Genomic DNA, 20,486 nt, shown 5'->3' with positions numbered 1-20,486 from the left:
ACAGAGAGAACATACAGGCTAGATAGAGGGAGAACATACATTACAGCTAGCATACATTACATATACATTACATTCAGCTATGTGAGTTATTAAACGGGTCATGGCACTACTTGCCATGACCGTTTTTGTATCCAGAATCTCCTTAATTGGGGAGCGTATGAGTTTGCGTATAGATCTATACTGGATTGACTATCCTACACCTTGTTGCTCGCTACAGTGGAACTTGCAAGTCTACGAGTGCCAAATGTCATTTCTTACGGCGTCTTACATCGTCGTTTTACTATTGAGTCGGTAGCAGGATACAGGCCGATCACATCTTACTTTAAATTTCAATTGGTTTAAGGTATTTATTACAGCAGTAGTCACTTATTATAAAACTACAGTACATTATTATTTCCCCATTACAATCACTTCGTGAACATTCACACGATGCACGGTAATGTAAATACTATATTTTTGGTTAATGATAGTTAGACTTGGGAAAATACACACTCTTACAATAGACACAGTTAGATACTAGATGCGTTGTTAGAAAGCTACTCTCAGTAGGAAGCATAGGGCTCCTAGGATGTTCAAAACGTTTTCATACTTATATTTCATATACGTACAAATACTTACATTTCATTCGTATAAATACTTACATACAAATTAAGACACTAAAATACTTATGATCTCACCAGCTTTAAAGCTGATACTCTCTTTCAAAATAACTTGTATCCTCATGTCAACAGTAGACAGGTACCGATGCAAGGTTTGGAGAAGATGGAGCTCGTTCAAGACTCATCTTTCATTTTGATTTATACTTTAGTGTCTATTAGACATATCAGAACACACTTGTATTAAAATTATATTATTAATGCAATGGATGATGTTGTTGCTTGTTTACTACTTTTCATTGTTGTGATACTATACATGACGTCCTCAGCTCCAGAACGTTTCCGCCGTTCTCGGTTTTGGGGTGTGACAAATGAGAATAAAGATCAAGGTAAAGATAATAAATGAAGAACAAAAGGAATGTTTGAAATAATATTCAAAAAGATGAAGTAACTTGGATATTGCTATATGGTTTGAATAATGCGTCCATTGATTCAACATTGAATGCTCCTATAAATAGGAGTACATGAAACATAGTACTAACCAATTACAATCAAAGGACTGGATAAAAGAGTTACATCTGACACTCTGAATAACCATGTTTGACAAATAAAACTACGTCCTTTGACAAGTTAAATCAAACAAAAGACAAATTACATTAAATGCATAAAGACAAAATATTGATTCCGGAACAGCAAGCATTCTGGACACAAGGTTCATTCCAGAATGCCTTCACTCTATCTTCACTTCACCATCTTGACAACAGATCCGAACACAAAAGAGTTTCAGGGCTGGCTTCAGTTCGGAACTAGCTTGACTTCGAAATTGACAAATGGATTTCGGATTGCAAGAGGTTCACTTTCAGGTTCCAAGAATCTCCCCCTAAGTGAACTTAGCAAGCAAGTCAACTTAGAAAGCTTCTTCTTTTATGAACGTGTAGGCTCGGAATAACCATTCTTGGACTTCAATGTACCTGGTCAGCTGACTCACAAACATAGCTTTTACATGCTCCGGTGCTTCAGACTTGGTTGCCCGACTGATAAACTTTTTGAGTGCTTTTTTAGGAACCAGGTGTTTGTCAAGGACTCGGAAAAAATCCTTCTTGTTTGTCTTCTTTGTTTTGTATACAAACCCTAGAACCAGATCATCAATAGGGCCTTCAGCTAGCAGATTAGCTTCCGAAAGCACATATTCTATCTTAACAACAAAGTCTTCAGTTCTGAAAAGATGGGCCAGCTCATAGTGACGTAGACTAAATTCTGCGACATGGTCTTTGAGGAAGCTTAGAGCTGCATGGTACGTACCCATGCTGATATCATCATTTTGGAGTCCTCGGAAGTGAGCACCTAAGGTGAAAATGTCGTTCGGATTCATCGTCGGGAAGTCAACATCAGTGATGGTTTGATAGGATGGTTTGTTTCTAACAACATGGTATTAGAAGAGTGGGACAGTTAAGTTCAAACTTGGTGAGGACATTCCTTTCGTACCCAGAAATCTTGGTAATCTTCTTCCTCGTCCATACTTCCTATAGGGGAAGTGCATTCTTGGCATAGAAGGTTTTTAACCTTTCACGCTCTGTTCGGATGGTGACCTCCAGATTGTCATTGGGATGGAGAAGGGAAAACTTGATGTAAAATTTGATGAAGGGAGAGAGAGGAAGATCAAGTTGTTCGAAATCATCTGAAGGAATGTCATAGTACATAAAGGGTACTAAATCGACATCCTTCCACTACTAGAGAAATAACCTTTTACGACGCACAATGCGTGTCATAAAATGCTCAGACGACACGCAAATGTGCGTCAAGGAAGACCCTATCATAACGAGAGACAACACGCTTTTGCGCATCGTCTATAGACGACGCGCATTTACGAGGCACAGTTATGACACGCATTGCGTATCAAGGAAAGCCCTGTCATAAATGAAGACGACACGCATTTATGTGTCGTAACCTTACGGCGCCCGTGTTTATGACACGCAAAGCGTTTCAAGGAAGCCCATGTCATAAAGGAAGACGACACGCTGTTGCGTGTTGTAACATTACGATGCACCTTTACGGCTCACAATGCGTATCATTAAATCTACTTTCAGAAAGAAAGATGACATGCTTTTGCATGTCATTAATTCCAGCTGCTAGTGACTGTTCACCTTTACGACGTGCATTTACGACACACATTTACAACGTGAATACACATAATAAAAAAACAAATATATATACCAAAACATTCATTTTCATCTAAACGTCAAAAAAGTTACCTAACAACATTACATATATGTTGAATTACCTAAGTTACACTACATGTCAAGTTACCTAAGTAACATTAGTAAAAGTTAACAAAAACTTGTACATATGGGTGTCAAAAGACTACCTAGCATTACACCACATGTCAAGAGACCATACCTAGCATTTCACTGTTAACCATAACATTGTTTTGCGGATACATTGTCAAAAGACCATACATACCATCGATAAATGAAGCCCATAACAAACTCTGACCATTCTTCATGTATCTCATCGATATCATCAGTTGTGTACTCAACATTCCCATCCCCGATCTGTGGAAAAATTTGCATATTGTTTTTATTAATAAAAAATAGCATATTAACATATTCTATAATAGTAAGTTGCTATATTGGACAAACAAGCATAAAATGTAAATTATTATTTCTTAATAGAGCATTGTACTTTCAAATGAATGAAAGCACATTATTATTTTTGCATGTAACCTAATATTTCAATTATAATTGTGAGAGTAGGAAGCCATAAAATGATCCTTTTTCAATTCTTTTCCTATTAAATTATAGTAATGAAAGTAGAATGTTATATCCTTACATTGTCTTTGACCAACACTTCAATTCCTTTTTCCACTATTTCCTTCATGAACCTTAGCATGTAGTAGCCACATTCGGTAGATCTGGGCTAAACTGGACACTACACAATTACATATAAAATGATCATTGCAATTGATCCAAAAAAGAAAGTTAAAACTGCAATTTCAATAAGGAATTAAGTGCTAACCGTAACATTAACCCAATTTACTTCAACCCTTTTGTTGGATCTACTTTGTGTAGTGTACAGAACCATTGCCCTATAAAACATTAACAAATAGATGTTTATTGTATTCACATCAAATGTTTTGATAATTTATATTACTTACGAATCAACAATTTGGTTCAACTCCAAATTGAAATTGCCAGAACTCAAGAAATCAAGATAGTAACAAGTACCCGATTTCATGTCTAGTACACCCAATACCCAATCTCTTCTACAAAAACCATAAACAAAATTAATTCAAATAACATAATTGCAACTTTCTTCACTGGTGTTGTTTATCAACCATTTTTCCTGTCCCCTTTTCTTTCATATTACATTCTATTTCTTCTTTTAAAGGTGTTGTACCTTCCTTCACTGGTGTTGCATCTTTCTTCACTGGTGTTGCATGGTTTTTCATAGGTTTCCCCAACACTTTTCCCTACAAAAGTTATCAAAAATACATAATGAAATAGGAATCACTTACTGAAGCTGAAAAACTCACTAAAATATCATAAAAAATAAGAAAACCAAGGGCGAATCTGTGAAAACTTTGTATGTTTTAAATCTGTGAAAATTACCAGGTCAGAGCATCGAATAACTAAGTGTCTTGGTCAACTTAGTATGTGTCCCAATGCATCTTTGACCTTCACAATGAACTCCTCTTCAAGTGGAATGGGTATTAAAGCTTCTCCTTGTAAAATTGTTTCCATCATAACTTCAATGTTTTCATCTGTTACATAAACGTAAAAAATAATTAAGATCCAATCTTCTAAAAAATGAAAATATATAAATAGTAATAATGCAATCTTCTAAAAAATAATTAAGATCCAATCTTCTAAAAAATGAAAATATATAAAAATGAAAATGACTTGGCGAAACTAAAAAGAGGTGCACTTAATGTTTCTGAAGCCACAAGTTGCCAAGTAGGGAGCGTCATGGAAGATGATGAAAAAGAACCATGGGATGAATCACTTGTAGAAAAAGAAAATACTTTAAATATATTTTTCATAATTGCCTTTAAGGACTTACAAGTGATTCATCCCATGGTTCTTTTTCATCATCTTCCATGACGCCCCCTACTTGGCAACTTGTGGCTTCAGAAACATTAAGTGCACCTCTTTTTAGTTTCGCCAAGTCATTTTCAAGTTTGTTGATTCGTTTATCCGCCCTATCATTATCAATCTCCAAGTAATACTTAACATTCTTGGGTAAATAAAAGTATTGTTGTGGCGTTCCTAAGTACCCAAGGCCTCTATAAGCACATCATGTGTTCCATATGACACCTCTCCAAAGCTTCCCGATTTCTGCAGCTCATCCTGTAAAAAAATTGGGACAAATGTTAGAAAAAAATGGGACAAATGTTTTTTTTATATTTGGAAGTTAATGAAACTTACAATTTTACCAAAAATCATCTTCACATCTGATCTGCATCCTCCTGTCTTCAACTCTCTTCCTTTTTTCCACAACAATGTCCTATCAATCTCCTCTTCCATCTTGCTGGATTCTTTCATCTAAATTATTAAGAATAACAAAGTCAATTAACATAAATATATACAAATAAAATAATCAATACTTAGTGGGAATCATACAATGTCATTAATGACTCCGGGATATCCTTTTCTGCTCAAACGATGATTGTATTTAAGATGTGCACAGGTATTTGTAGCTTTCATACTTTTCTCCTGCATTAGATACATTAAAATTGTAACTACAAACTTTTAACTTTCCACTTTTTGTAATTCTATAGGATACAAATGCATATAAGAAAAGTTTAACAAACCTCCCACTTTTTTGTAACTATGTGGGATACAAAAACTTTCCAGTCTTCTTTCTTTATAAATGGATAATCTTTAGGAGGTTTAAATAGATTTGACTTGGGATCTTTACTTCGGTTCTTAATGAAATTTTTATATAGATAATGTTTGAAGTTTCTTCACTTCTTCCCGATCGATTGGAGAGTTTACTTCCGGCTCTTTGGGTCAACTACAAACTTTTCCTAAAACATAAAAAAGGGTTAGTCCATAACCAGGGACAAAAAAATAGATCTAAACAGGGACAAAAACAAGGACAAAAACAGATCTGAACAAAAGTTAATAATAGGAAGAAACAGAGACTTGCCAAAACATATTGCCATAACCCTTCCTTTACTTCATCACTAACTTCCAACCAAGACTCATAGGTTACGGGAACCATTGTTTTTTCAACCAAACCCTCAAAGGTAGACATTTTTATGGCTTCCTTTCCATCCGGGACACCTTTTTTATTGTAGGTTACTACAATTTTCACATTATTAGCTTTTGCCTTTGTTGTTGGACCTCTTTGTTTGGAGTCCTCTTCGTGATCAGAAGCTGAATCCGATTCCATGTCACAAAAACACAACCTGTTTCAACAAGATTCAAATGAAATTAAGTACATTGTTATTTGTTGAATATGAAAAAAAATTAATCACATTCAAAATCTGAAATAAAAACATACCAAAACTTTTATTATTTTGCAAAAAAAATATTTAAACTAATATGCCATCGCCATTCGGGCGCGTACACAAAAAAATCATCATCAAGGTCTAATAAAGCGGAGTCTTGTGTTAAATAAAAAGTAGCACCAAATTCCAACATGTCATCAGTTTCACCACTTGATCCATACTTATACATCCTATGTGGCGTGAATCCAACAACATGCAAATTCTCATCTTCTTGATCTTGAACATAAAAAACCTGTTTGACTTGACTAGCTAATACGAATGGTTCAGACTTCTGACCAAGCCTATCAAAGTTAACTACCATGAATCCTAAATCATACTTTTTTACTCCATGACTACAACCCAATCACACATGATTACAGGAACAGTAAACATGTTATAATCAACATCCCATATCTACTTGATATGATCAAAGTAAGTAATAGCACCATACACAGGATTGGAGTCTTTTGCACTAGCAATCTACATAGTATGTGCAACTAAAGATACTCCACTACATTGGGTTGTTCTAGACTCATCTTGAGATGTTTTATGAATATGATACTCATTTATGGAAAAACCAATATATTTACTAACAACAAAATTAGGTCCTTTGGCCAACCAACAAACATCATCACAAATATCTTTCCCGTTAGCTAAACGTTTTCCAACCTTTGAGAAAAATATCTAATTAATGTAATTCAAACATAATAATTAAAAATATGGTAATTCTAAAAATTTTATTTTAAAAATAAACCTCTTTCTTAAACCAACTAATAACTGCCCGAGTATGTTGGATCTACAACCATGTACTCTTGCGAGTGTGACAGGGGTTGAGATCCTTCAATTCCAACGTATGTTGCCTGAAGTGTATTACAAGTTAGAAGAATGTTTTATATGATAGATAATGGTATAAGAGTATACGGTTTCATGTAATTCTTACTCTATATACGGCTCCACAACAGCAGTGTTTCGTAATACATAAAGATTAGCTTGATCAAGTAACCGAGCATCTACAACATTGATTGTAGCCTTTGATAAAGGCTTGCCGCTGCGGATTCTTTCATCAACACGTTCATGAGGATTGCCATTTGATTTCATGTTTTTTAAGTAGTTTGAACAAAGTTCTATGGCCTCCTCCGCCACATAACACTCTGCAATGCAAACCTCGGGTCGATGATGATTTCTTACATACCCTTTAAGTGTTTTCATGTATCTCTCAAATGGATACATCCACCTAAAATGAACCGGGCCACACAACCTCACCTATCTAACTAAATGCACCATCAAGTGAGTCATGACATCGAAAAATGAAGGAGGAAAGTACTTCTCTAACAAACATAATGTTAATACAATGTCACTTTGCAACTTGCCTAGCTTACTAACATCAAAAACTTTACTACACAACTCATTGAAAAAATGACACGGGCTTAGGATTGTTCTCCGCACCTTCACATCTAACACCCCTTTGATTGCAAAAGGGAGAAGTTGTTGCATTAGTACATGACAATCATTAGACTTCAAACCATTCATCTTTGAAACATCATCTGACACGAGATTCTTGAAATTAGAGCAATACCCATGAGGAACTTTTATGTTAGACAGGGTATCATAAAATAGATGTTTCTCTGTGGAATTCAATGTGTACTTGGTAGGAAGAAGCCAATGTCGATCCCCTTTTGGTTGAGGTCGTAATTCAGTCTTAATGCTTAACGCTTCAAGATCTTGTCGTGCTTTTAATCCATCCTTCGTCTTGTGAGGCAAATTCAACGTTGTCCCATAAAGACTCCCAGTCACATTTTTTTTTATCTGCATGATATCTAACTGATAGCGAATAGGCAACTTCTTCCAATATTCAAGTTAAAAAAATTGGCTTTTTATGCCAAATTTTAGATCTCTCGTCGATACTTTCTTTTTTCTTTTTTGACTTTTCCATCATTGGTGTTTCCTTCTTTGACGCTCCCTTCTTTGACTTTATCTTCTTTAACTTTATCCTCTTTTATCCTACTTTCTTTGATATTATCTTCTTACCTCATGTAGTCTCAAATCCCGCCAGATAGTCATAAATATCTTCACCTGATGATGGTTGTGGCATAAAATCGTGCTCTTGTTGATTGTTGAGATGTTTTTTTCTTTTACGAAAAGGATGTTCAAGTGGTAGGAATCTTCTATGCCCAAGGAAGCATACTTTTTTGGACTTTGGCAACCACTGTGAACAAGTATTCTTTGAACATATTGGACAAGCATAATAACCTTTGGTAACACACCCCGAAAGATTACCATATCACTACAAGAAAAATGACTTACAGTCACACCAAAAAATTGTGACTATATGCATATAGTGATATTTTATTTTTTTCACTGAAAGTGTGACGGAAGGTGACGCCATCGTATGGGTCTTATGGTCACTTTAAAATGTAGTGTCTGTATGTTATGAAAACATGTGGCCGTAGTATAAAAGTGTGACAAATGTGTACGGAATTTTGTTCCTTAAATATCAAATATTTTAGCGTTAAACAGTTATTAGTCACACGTATTTATTTAACGTTGTGACTATATATCACCAAAATGCGACATTCATGATGTTTTAGTGTAATTTTTTTCTTACATATGGTCACACAGTTTAAATTTTATTAAGACTATTGTGTATCTTTTGTAAACTTTTAATTATGGTGAGTGTGACCGTGTTTGCTAAATGGCCACAAGTACTTTACTTTCATATGTGATGAATTGGTAATTATTAGTCACAAAAAACAATCTACGTTTGTGACTATAACTTAACGTATAGAGACAAACGAAGAAGTGAATTAAAATCATAATTATTATAAAGTCACACATTTTGTTAAAATTAAGGACAATTCGGTACCGTATTAAGACTATTTGATATATTTTAGACACATATAATTTATGGTAAACATGTCCGTGTTTGGTAAATGGACACATATAGTTAATGATCTATGTGACGATTTCCTAGTATTTAGTCTCAACAACAATCAATTATGGTATTTATTTGCCACATATATTGTTTTCCATGTTGTTATTGTTTAACTTAGTGACAATTTTTTTTAATAAACATCACTTTAAATCAATTGTAGTCTCATAATTCTTGTATATTATGACTATTGTTAACCATTTAGCCACACGTTACAAATTGATGTAAAGTAACCATTGTATATTTTTAGAGACATTAAAAACGTATATAACATGGCAAAAATCATACTATAGCCACTATAACTTACTATTTACTGTTACTTTTTATATATTTTAGACACATGAATATACTTTAAGTTAAAGTAACAAAGCACAACAATATGAAACACAAACAAAATTCATAATTTTATATTAATAATAATTGAAATCGAAATGCATATATACACTAAATTCCTAATTAAAATATCAGAGAAACGAAAATTTGCGTAATTTAAAGAATTTATATAACAGTTAAAAAATCAAACACGTCGTAAACCAAAACCTAAACATAACTAGCTAGGCATTCTTTTTGTTTGTATTGCTCCTTGTCTTCTTCAGAAGGGCATCAGATGATATGTAAGTTGGTTTCCTTTTTGTTGATTTTTGATGTGATATAATTTCTGGTACCTATAACAACAACATTGAAACCAATAAAATTAATTCATCATAAACTTAGTATACTAGTTTATGAAGAAAATAAAGTTTATTGCAAAAAGTATTGGACATATTGAAACAAACCTCTGACTCAGTTTGCACAAGGTATTTTGGCCATGCAACAAAACTTTTATATGTATCCCTGGCTAATTTGAATTCTCCATTTTAATGGGGTAGAAATGCAGTTTTTACAACCACTTCATCAATGGAAACATTATAGCAATCATCTTGTAGAGGAACTCCATGAATGAATTGTCTTTCTGATGATAAGTGAATGGTACCGCGGGCAACGATGTTCCTTTTATACGGATATGATAGACTACACTTGATTGGCTACAATGACTAGTAATGTTATAATCTGGAAAAAAAACAGAAATGTATATTCATCATGTAAAAAAACACTGACCTGGTGAATGGGATTATTTGGTGAAACTTTTGGTATGTCATGATTAATAGTGGTAGTCTTAGACTTAATAGTTTTGTTGGTGGTTTTTGTATTTTCCTTATTTCAATATTTAAGAGATATTTAAACATATATTTTAATAAAAAATATTAAATAAAAGTATTGAAAACTATAAAGTTACTATATACTACTGTTGCAGATTTCATGGAAATCAATTTTGCATCAGGTGTTGCAGTTGCAGATTTCGTTTGAACATGTTTTTTGTTGGGTTTTGGAATAACCTACATAATATAAAGTCCAACATGAAAAATCAGAAATCAGTATCAAACAAATATATATATATATATATATATATATATATATATATATATATATATATCAACGATGATCTAATAAGACGATAACATACTGGTGTTACGGGTTCTGAAGGTTCACTGGTTTTGAGACTAACAAGAGATGTTTCATTACTGTGTACAATCTTCTCACAAGAAATACCCTAGAAAATATAAAGAAACAGGAAAAATGTTTAAAAGAAATGCAATTTAGAACTAACATTCACAACTTATATTTTCAATAAGATTACTTACAATTGTATGAGATAGATTTGGAAAGTCAACTTCTTTTGCAATAAGATGAGCCAAAACTAGCTTTAGTGTTTGATCTTGTTCATTAACCTTTATAGACAAAGCCTTGAGTTCAACATATTTTTTTTCAAACTCAAGTTTTCCATTATGCAGTGCACCTTTAAGATCTTTAATTTCTTCCTTAGATGACCCTTTCCTGCAAGGAACATTGAAATATTTGTTGTAAGTGACTCCCGTGCCGACACCCTTTAAAAATCCACCCATTTCCATGCCAAAAACTAAGGTCATGGCATCCGTTCCTGGTTCAACATTTACTTGTCCTTCTTTAGTCTGCTTCTCATGTTCCATCTACCAAACAAAAAAGTTAATAATTATTGTCTTAATATCAATGATTAAAATATTTAAAGTAAAAGAAAAAGAAAAGTGTAGTGAAGTTACTAGTTTATTAGCCATGATTTTAACATCTTCATCCTTAAATTCTCCTTTACTTTCACGTCTTTTACACCACATAACTGACCTTGGGGGAATTTCCTCCTTCGAAATCACATTCTCTTCAATCTTGATAAAAAAAATTAAATTATAAAGAATATGAAACAAAATCATGTTAAATAAAATGATATGAAGTCAATGTAGCTTACCAACTTCCTCCTAAGAGTTGTATACCCCCCTCGTCCCATCCGATGATCATACTATGACATCTTTCTCACTTTGATAGTCCTTTGTGACACATTCTTTGAATTAAAAGTAACATATTTGTCACGAACTTTTAGAACCCAGATTATGATAAATAAATTAATAAGTTTTGAAAAAAGATTTTAACATTAAACTCTTGAGATTGTGTATAAGTCACAAATTTGTTCCAATAATCTTGTTCAGTGCTTAGTGCATGATAACGAATTGGGATTTTTTTCAAGCATATCAGTATCACCTAGATGTGGTTTGATGTAATCTGCATACAACTTTCTTCTGAAATTCCGTAGAAGAATACCAAGTCTATTCATCACAAATTGTTTTCCACTTTCATGAACCTCAAAATAGCGCTAAAAAAACAATGAGAATGTTAGTATTTTAAACTTGATTTTTACATATATTATGTTATACAGATTAAAAATTTGAAGAAAATATTTACTGTTATCTCTTCCCATAGTTTTTCCTTCATTTCTGGTTTAACTTTTTTCTAGCAAAGAGCACTTAATCCCACCTTCTTGCGGACAAGATCACCCAATAGCTAACAAATACTGCATTATTCTTCCCTGTAAACTTACCAAATTCATCAAACCTGACACGTTTTTTTTCCACCAGAATTGACATATTTAGTCTTCAGTTTTGGCAATCGAGTCATGCCCCTCTTCCTATCTGATTTTGTAGGAACTGTTTTATGGATTTCTTCTTCCGAATCTGATTGGCTATTATAGTGAATGTCTTTATTTTCACCATTCTCTGCATGCGAATCATATTCTTGGTTTCCATCATCTAGCTCATATTCTGTATTATAGTCAGGGATATGCTCATGTTGTTCCTTGACAACCTCCATCATTCTTCTATTGACAAAACAGATTGAAAATAAGTTTAACTATTTAAAAGTTTAATGATAATGTATGAACAAATAATATTACAGACAATTGCTCACATAAACATTTCACCAAACAGTTGGTGTGCAAGAAGCACACCAATATGAAGAATCAAAATTCTTTGTGTTATGCATGATCCGTGATCAATACAATCAATAACACTGAAACTATACGTACACAAACAACATACATACACTAGAAAGCTTGATGAATGATGAACTGAAGTATGATCCTTATGGGATATAACTAACCAACACTATGGACATTACAAATGAGGTCCAAACCCACAACCAACACCCGTACATGACCAAATGAGGTCCAAACCCACAACCAACACTATGGACATTACCAAATGAGGTCTAAACCCACAACCAACACTATGGACATGACCAAATGAGGTCAAAACCCACAACCAACACCCATACATGACCAAATGAGGTCCAAGCCCACAACCAACACCCGTACATGACCTAATGAGGTCCAAACCCACAACCCACACTATGGACATGACCAAATGAGGTCCAAATCCACAACCAACACCCGTACATGACCAAATGAGGTCCAAACCCACAACCAACACCCATACATTACCTAAAGAGGTCCAAACCCACAACCAACACTATAGACATTACCAAATGAGGTCCAAATCCACAACCAACACTATGGACATGACCAAATGAGGTCTAAACCCACAACCAACACCTATACATGACCAAATGAGGTCCAAACCCACAACCAACACCCATACATTACCTAAAGAGGTGCAAATGCACAACCAACACTATGGACATTACTAAATGAGGTCCAAACCCACAACCAACACTATGGACATGACCAAATGAGGTCCAAACCCACGACCAACACTATGGACTTGACCTAATGAGGTCCAAAACCACAACCAATAGCCATACATGACCAATGAGGTCCAAACCCACAACCAACAACCGTACATGACCTAATAAGGTCGAAACCCACAACCAACACTATAGACATGACAAAATGAGGTCCAAACCCACAACCAACACCCGTACATGACCATATGAGGTCCAAACCCACAACCAACACCCATACATTACCTAAAGAGGTCTAAACCCATAACCAACACTATGGACATTACCCAATGAGGTCCAAACCCACAACCAACACTATGGAGATGACCAAATGAGGTCCAAACCCACAACCAACACTATGGGCATGATCTAATGAGGTCCAAACCCATAACCAACACCCATACATGACCTAAAGAGGTCCAAACCCACAACCAACACCCGTACATGACCTAATGAGGTCCAAACCCGCAACCAACACCCATACATGTCCAAATGAGGTCCAAACCCACAACCAACACTATGGACATGACCTAATAAGGTCCAAACCCACAACCAATACCCATACTTGATCAATTGAATTAAAAAATTAATTTTACATATTAATTAAAAATTTATATATAAATTTATTTTTTTGTTTGATAAAAAAAACAATGCTAGTATGGATATTATATTTAATTAATATTGTAGATAGTTTTTTACATGAATATGATACATATTAATATAAATACTAGATATATTAATGTGTAATACAAAAATGTGTAATCATTATCGTAGCTAAATAGCCTTCATTCAAAATCCACCTCTGTAGACTACAATTAATTGGAGAAGTGATGGCCTCAGTCGACGTCCCTTCACCTCCGGATGATGATCCTTATAAAGCGTTTGCTTATGTCAATTTCGTTATTCTCAATTCATTACGTTACGATAACTTCGATTACTCCTTCTTCCTCTTTGAAAAAAAATACGTCGATTTTCAGAAGAGAAGATGAATGCTGATCCGTGGGCCCGTCCGAACTTCAATCTCTGGAGTGTAAGCGCAGAACCACCAAAAAACACACCGGTGGTTGAATACGGGATGCCAAACGACAAACGATTCACCATTCGCGTTGTCGATGGTGGGTTGTTTACAGAATACCTAGGCAAGGCGTATCAATAGACCAAGGTTCACTTCATTTCTTATGTGAACATCGATTTGTTAGACATGGAGTTGCTTGGGTGTTTTTCTAGAAGCCTTGGGTATACCAGTTTGGGGAACTGGTATCATATGCCCATCGAAGAACATAGTAGGTTTTCAATGGTTCCAATACTAAATGATGAATGTTTGGAACCATTCAAGATGTTAGTTAGGGCCCACAAATTCAAAGAGATTGAACATATCTATGTTGAACACAAGCCTATGTTTGTTCCAAACAATTTCCCACACTTTTTGATAAACTCTCCAACCAAACGTGTTGAGAAGCTTATTCACATGTTTGTAATAGAACATCCAATGGCTTGGGTTGATGATGGAATAGCATACATCCAACATATGCTAAACATGACAATTCCAAGAGAAAAACGGAGGATGCTATGGACATGGCGAAAGAAAATGCCGTAGCATGGAAAAACATAGCCTAGGTGAACTATGTTGTACTTAATATGAAACTCTTTTATTTAATGAATTGTTATATATTATGTCTATAGGTCATATTGTTTTGATTATATAGGAAGTCTACATTTGATGTTTTACATGATGTCCCTGTTTTGATATATTATGTTGTGAAAAAGGCAATGTTGTTTGCTAACACAGGGGTATAAGAGTCTATTACATGTTATATGCCCAAATTTGATGGTGTTTGCAATATAAATTTCTTAGGGGCAAAATCAAAATTAGTTATCATAATAATTTTATATGTTAATTATATCCATGTTTTGCATAACTTGTAACTGAGTCATATTTGTCCTTGTTTTAGTTAATATTTTATTAAGATGACAATGTACTTTGAAAATTAGTTGTAACCTGTATTTATGCTAACACAGGGGTATAACAGTCATTTATATATTATATGTTGTTTTTAATATAATTGTCTTATGGGCAAAATTGTAATTAGTTATCATTCGATATTTTATATGTTAATTATGTCCATATCTTGCATATTTGTCCCTGTTTTAGATAATATTTTATTAAGATGGCAATGTACTTTCAAAATTAGTTGTAATCTGTATTTATGCTAAAACATGGGTATAATAGTCATTTATATATTATATGTCCAGATTTGATGTTGTTTTTAATATAATTGTCTTATGGGCAAAATGGTAATTACTTATCATTCTATATTTTATATGTTAATTATGTCCATGTCTTGCATATTTGTCCCTGATTTAGTTAATTTTTTATTAAGATGGCAATTTACTTTCAAAATTAGTTGTAACCTGTATTTATGCTAAAACAGGGGTATAACAGTCATTTATATATTATATGTCCAGATTTGATGTTGTTTTTAATGTAATTGTCTTGTAGGCAAAATGGTAATTACTTATCATTCTATATTTTATATGTTAATTATGTCCATGTCTTGTATATTTGTCCCTAATTTAGTTAATTTTTTTTATTAAGATGTCAATTTACTTGTAAACTTAGTTGTAACCTGTATTTATGCTAACATAGGGGTATAATAGTCATTTATATATTATATGTTTTATATGTTGATTAACATTCTTATAGCAAGGGTATATCCGTCCATTAATTGTTATTATGATAAAACAAACAAAATTATATAATTTCCTGCTAATTGTGTTTGTATTAGATCAGTTTTACTGGATTCCTTTCTCTTTTGGTTAATGTTTTTGTTTATTTGGTAAAGCAATTATTTGCAAACAACCAGATACCCCACTTGGTAAGTGTCAATGTAGTTATTGGTATATTTTGGAGTGTCATGGGTTCGAAACCAATTACCAACACTTCTTTTTTCTTTTTTTTAATGTCTCGATATGTCCCTGATCATCCACTTTTTTATCACTTCTCCACATGCCCCTGATCATCCAGACTCATTGCGTAAATATCCCAAATTAGACAATATGAATTCCTATCGATTCAATCTCTGATAACCACAAAGGCACTGCAACTACGTTTATTCTTCAACCAAAAATTGATGCGTCAAAATCAAATTCATACAGGTACAAATACTACATTTAACTAATACAGGAAATTACAAGTATTTTTCTTTCAAGATATTGGATTTATTAGTAATGTGAGCTATTTTGTTTATGTATACCAACTATTTGTTAAAATGGGTCAATAAACAGGAAACATATATTGCTTGTTGATGTTGTTGTAAGCTGAATATGGATAAGTCTTGGATGGGAGCATACAGAACATCAGAAACCTATGTAAAAGGTATTGCATAATTTATCAAATATGCAGTGCATAATTACAAGATTTCTAAACATATGGATCCTGCAGATACCAAAAAAAAGATAAAAATTCCCTGTCCATGTGTTAAGTGTGTAAACCACATATGTCATTCAGTGGATGTGGTAGATGATCATCTATTTAGGAATGGAATTGATCATACATACACAAATTGAAATAAGCATGGAGAAACAAAAGAACCACCAAGAAGTTATGTATATGAACATAATTTTGACATGGATACGTCAAACGATGTAGATTCCACAAACATGAACACAGAAATGCCAATAGATGTGCAGAAACTGTAGAGATGGTTAAAGCTGTAGAAGAAAATTTTATTGGGAACCCTGATAAGTTTAGAGAACTGATAGAGGATGTCGAGAAGCCCCTATACACAGGGTGTCATAATTTCACAAAGTTATCTGCAATCATTCAACTACTCAAATTGAAGAGTATGTATGGAGTATCAGATAAGTGCTTTACAGAATTATTAGTTTTGATAAAAAAAAAACATGTTACCAGAAGGAAACGAAATGTACAGTAGTACATATGCGGCGAAAAAAGCATAAGGCAATGGGTTCAGGGTATACTAAGATACATGGATGTGTCGAAAATTGTATACTTTACAGAAACGAATACATAGACTTGGCAACATGTCCTACTTGTGGTAAATCAAGATGGAAGGTTGATGAACAAAAAAATAAAATTTACAATAATATTCCTACAAAATGTTTGTGGTACTTTCCAATTATTCCGCGCTTCAAGCGTCTTTTCTAGTCTAAGACAACTACAAAAGATTTAACATGGCACGCAACAGAAAGAATGGTGGATGTTGGAGTTTTAAGTCAGCCAGCTGATTCACCAGCATGGGCTGCCATTGATGGAAAATATCCTAATTTTGCTAGAGAACCAAGAAATTTGCGACTAGGCATTTCGGCAGACGGGGTTGATGTTAACAGAGGAAATAGCAGTCAGAGTGTTTGGCCTGTTTTAACTGTCATTTACGACCTTCCACCATGGTTGTGTATGAAGAAAAAGTTCATCATGCTTTCGTTATTGATTTCGAGAACACCAGGCAACGATATTGATGTGTTCCTAGCACCTATTATTGATGATCTGCAATTATTATTTGATTTTGGAGTTGAAACATATGATGCATATGCACAACATCATTTTAAACTATGCGTAGTTGTGTTATGGACTATTAATGATTATCCTGATTTAGGTACATTAAGTGGTTGCCCATACAATGGTTTTCAAGGTTGTGTTGTGTGTGGTGAAGAGACACACTATAATAGACTCCTTGAATCGAATAAGCAGAGTTATGATGGTCATAGAATATTTCTACCGTATGATCACCCGTTCAGAAGACAAAAGAAGGCATTCAATGGACAACAAGAGTTCTCACCCTCTCCAGAACCTATGAATGGGGAGGAAATATATAACAGAGTAAAATTTATAATTAATAAATGGGGAAAGGTTAATAAGGGCAAGGAGGCAGAAATCCAACAATCAACAAGTGGAAGAGGTGGGAAGATGAATAAAAAAAGAGAAAATCACACCAACTAGGAACTTCAGATGTGGGCCAGCAAAATAATACATACTGGAAGAAATTCAATATATGGTATAGAAAACTAAGGTATTGGCCCGACAATTTGGTTCCACATTGTATAGATTTTATGTATGTGGAAAAGAACGTGGGTGAGAGTTTAACAGGAACTGTTTTGAACGTTCCCGTGAAGACGAAAGATGGTTATAAAGATCGATTGGATTTGGTTCATTATGGTTTAAAACCAGTGTTGCATCCTCAGACAGAAGGGAACAACACAACACTTCCCGCAGCAGGTTGTACATTGACAAAAGAGGAAAAAGACAAATTTTGTGAGACTTTATCTAACTTAAGGGTTCCTCAAGGGTATTGTTCTAATTTTTCTAGTTTGGTGAGTCTAAAGGATAGGAAGTTGATCGGACTAAAATCACATGACTATCACATGCTCATGCAACAATTTTTGCCCATAACAATTCGATCTATTATGCATCCACCCACCAGAGTTGCTATTAAAAGGTTTTGTTTCTTTTTCAAATCAAGATGTAGCAAAGAAATCATAGTGGATGAGCTCAATAAGTTGTAAGAGGAGTTATGTGTAACCTTATGTCTTCTTGAGAAACACTTTCCACCATCATTTTTTGATGTGATGATTCATTTAACCGTTCATCTCACTAGGCAAGAAAGATTATGCGGTCCAATATTCTTTAGATGGATGTACCCATTTGAAAGGTTTATGAAGGTTATTAAGGGGCATGTGCGAAACAAAAATAGACCAGAAGGATGTATTGCAGGAGAGAATGTTGCAAGAGAGAATGTTGCAGGAGAGAATGTTGCAGAAGAGACAATTGAGTTTTTTAGTCAATTCCTTAAAAGGATGGATATTGTTGGTATTCCACCTGACAATCATAACAATTGTGGAATTCATAAAGGTGTAGATAGTAGCTCCATTACGGACGGTACTCCTGTATCAGCTGCTAAATCAGTAGAAGTTTCTGCAGAACTATTCAGCAAAGCACATTTCTTTGTATTGAAAAATACATATGAAGTACTCCCATATATCAAGTAAGGTTTTTTACATGTATGTTTTTTTATAATAATATTAACATTAACGTATTGACAGACGACACATGGAATTTTTGGAACATCTACACCCTACTAAACGAAAGGCACATCTAGAACAAGAGCTTAGTAAAACATTTGGTCATTGGTTACGAAAGGAGGTATATTATTTTCAAATATGTTGTGTTCTTTGTTATTTTTGTCTTGATTTCTTAAATTCATAATCTAATTACAATTCAGGTAGAGAGAGAGTTAGGGGCCTATAGAGAAAGTATAACAGAGACAATCATATGGATTTCACATGGTCCCAATACGAACATTATTAATACATGCTATTAATGGATATACTTTTCGTACAAAAGCTCGTGAAGGTAAAGTTTACCAAAACAGTGGGGTTAGTGCCGTTGCAACTGACACACACATCATTAAAGAAGTTGTAACATATGCCAAAAACACTTATTATGGTGTTTTACAAGAGATATGGGTACTAGATTATCATTTTAGAAGAATTCCAATTTTCATGTGTGACTGGGTTGACAATAGAAATGGGGTAAAAAAGGATAAATTGGGATACACACTAGTTGAACTAAAAAGATTAGGCCATAAAGGTGATCCCTTCATATTGGCCACACAAGCATAACAAGTATTTAACTTGACAGACACACTCGATCAAAAAATGTCTATTGTGTTCAAGACACCTCCCAAAAATTAAAAAGATACATATGAAGATGTAGATGAAGAATTTAGTACTATTGTTCCTCATAATGATAACATATTGCCACGTGTAGATGATGGGTTTCAGCCATAATAACTTTCCTATGTGCACATGCAAACCCTAAAGCTTGGATCTAGGTTTCTCTAAATGAACATGCATTGTATCCAAGGCTTACAATTCTAGATCTAGTGTAAACAATTGAATCTTATCATATGAAATCAGATCTAGAACAATACCTTGAGTTGCTTGCTTGAGAGCTTAGAGTCACACTTGTCACTCCTCTAATGGCTTACAATCACAAACTAGCAAGTGGATGATCTAGAGAGAGAGAGAGAAGAGGTGAGAAATCGGCTCTAGGGTTCTTCCTTGCAAGAGTATGGCCGATTTCCCTCATCCAAGGGGTCTACTTATACTATGAGATACTAGGGTTACACCCTTAACCCTAATTGAATAACTTAGGCCCTAAGCAATCCAAAGATCCTCCTAGATATGAGGCTTAGACGATTTTAAGGTATCCTAACCCTAAAATCCGTCAACCCTAATATCCATAAGGATACATAGCCCATACTACAACTATCACACATTTGACAGTTTATGCCCCTTTATTCAATTAACCTCTTTAAGTCACCAAATTAATTCTCAATTAATATATGACTTATATCAATCAAATACCATT

Source organism: Lactuca serriola, chromosome 4, assembly GCF_051521515.1.
Source record: "Lactuca serriola cultivar US96UC23 chromosome 4, Lser_US96UC23_V15, whole genome shotgun sequence".
NCBI lineage: Eukaryota > Viridiplantae > Streptophyta > Magnoliopsida > Asterales > Asteraceae > Lactuca > Lactuca serriola.
The sequence above is the reverse complement of the archived record's forward strand: the minus strand, read 5'-3'. Positions refer to the sequence as shown.